Source organism: Euphorbia lathyris, chromosome 6 (assembly GCF_963576675.1).
Source record: "Euphorbia lathyris chromosome 6, ddEupLath1.1, whole genome shotgun sequence".
In the NCBI taxonomy this organism is placed as follows: domain Eukaryota; kingdom Viridiplantae; phylum Streptophyta; class Magnoliopsida; order Malpighiales; family Euphorbiaceae; genus Euphorbia; species Euphorbia lathyris.
In genome coordinates, this window is record NC_088915.1 from 38,955,486 (window position 1) to 38,957,697 (window position 2,212).

Consider the following 2,212-nt stretch of genomic DNA (forward strand, 5'->3'; position numbering starts at 1 on the left):
TCAGTTCATGCGCAGTACTAGAAGTTCGGGCATTCAACCGGAATCACTCAATCCAGAAATTGAAAGAACGATTAAGAGAAATAAAAAGAAAAAGAAAAAGAACAAAGAGCCACACAATCAAGAACCACAACCAGAGTAAATGGCAGATCCCCATAGACTTATGGATTTCGCTACACCAGGAGTTGAAGGTGTTACGAATAGTATAGCTAGACCCCCAAATAAATGCACACTAATTTGAAATCAAACCAGCTTTGCTAAACATGTTACAAAATAGTGTGACGTTTTATGGACAACCTAACGAAAACCCTAATGCCCATTTGACCAATTTTCTTGAAATTTGTGATACCTTTAAAATTACGGACGTTTCTGCCGAAGTAGTCAAACTTCGCCTATTTCCTTTCACTTTGAAGGACATGGCTAAAGTTTGGTTGATTTCTATGCCGATCGGAACATTCCAAACATGGAACCAATTAGCCCAAGCATTTTTATCCAAATATTTTCCCCTAGCCAAAACAGCAAAAATTATAAAAGAACTGACATCATTAACACAACATGAAAATGAAACCTTGTATGAAGCATGGGAACGTTTCAAAGAACTTCAACGTTATGCCCACACCACCATTTTCCCGATGAACTTTTAATGCAAACTTTCTATAATGGAATAAATCCCACAACAAGAGGTTCACTAGATGCTATGTTGGGAGAGTTATTTATGAAGAAGACATCTACTGAAGCAAAAGAACTTTTAGAGGAAATGGCAATTAACAGTAGCATGTGGCATGCCGAACGTGCACATACACCAGTTACTCCAAAATCATCATCCTCGGCTTCGTCATCTATTAAAGGTATAGTTAATCTTGACCCTATTGCGATGTTACAAGCCCAATTTTCTGCGCTTTCGCACAAAATTGACAAGTTTATGACACCGTGTGACATTAAGGGAAGCCTCATCCAAGTTGATATGGATTATGTTGGGGTTTAGTGTCCTATAGACAATTGTTCTAGGATACAAACTTAATGTAAATTAAGTGTTCTTTATATCATTTGTTTTAATGAGATATATGTTTTATAACTATATAAAGGCAATCCCTTTTAAGCACTAAATAAAGTCTAATAAAAGGAAATCCGTAAGTTTGTTTAAAGTGATCATAAAGTATTCATACAAGCATGAAGTGAGACTAAACTTTATGATAAACTAATAAACTTAAAACCACCCCAAGTCAAGTGATATGCCCAGGATTGACATATCACTGTTGAGACTTGCATGTAACAATGTCTTCTGTCCGACAGAAAGCTGATCTCACAAGCTTCATATATATATAGATATCTGGACAGTTACGTGGATCCAATGAAAGGGAGTTCATTAGGATTGGGGATCCGATTTGAGATAACAGGATGGGTAGATTCATCCTTGTCACATGTTCATCTCATTGGTATTAATAGGTATAACTAATCCTCAAACTCAAAGGAATGTTAATTGGTCATTCTGAATTACTGAATGTGAGACTTTGATCCTGTTGTAACACGATCCTTAACAGAGATGACTCTGGGGTGTGAACAGCAAAGGTTGGGTGTCACAGGAGGTAATTTCAGGATAGTTATACATTGGATTGAGCATTTATCACTTCTGATAAATGAGAGATACATCCAAGGATCGCTTGTGGAAGACTCGACTCTAAATCCTTGCAAGGTGATAGCTTAAGACTTGAAATACAGATTTCACTTAACCTATCTATTTGAGTTGACTCGGCCTGTACAAGTAAAACGAACGTCTCGCTATATGTGACTTGACATCATCCATAGTCATAAGATTCAGTTCAAGGATGTAGTTGATAAAGGATCGAATTATACTGTAACTAATACGGAAAGGTTAACGACAGAATCAACCTGTCTTCTTATGGCTCTGGGGGAATGATTACGGACTTGCTAATCACATACTCTGTACATCATTCCGTTATGCAAAGATTAAATATAATTCTTTGAAAATTAATTTAATAGTTGCATACGGTCAGAAGTAATAGGAACCTAATGGGTCACACATAAGACTTGGAACCTAAAAGAGAGATAGATGTTAATTAATTGATGGAAGCCCAATTGAGCCCATGGACCATAAGGGGGGTCGAAATTCATGTATAATACATGAATGATTAATTTGATTTTAATCAATCCTAATTAGATTAGGATTATGAATTAAATTAATTAAAAGATAAAT

At 36.0% G+C, this 2,212-nt stretch overlaps 1 non-coding gene across 1 annotated transcript; it reads right to left on the minus strand.

The window, feature by feature from the left end:
- Positions 1-518: 518 nt before the first annotated feature.
- On the minus strand, positions 519-624 carry LOC136234434 (small nucleolar RNA R71). The gene has a single exon (XR_010691318.1). It is a non-coding gene; the product is annotated as a small nucleolar RNA R71 (small nucleolar RNA).
- Between the last annotated feature and the right edge of the window lie 1,588 nt (positions 625-2,212).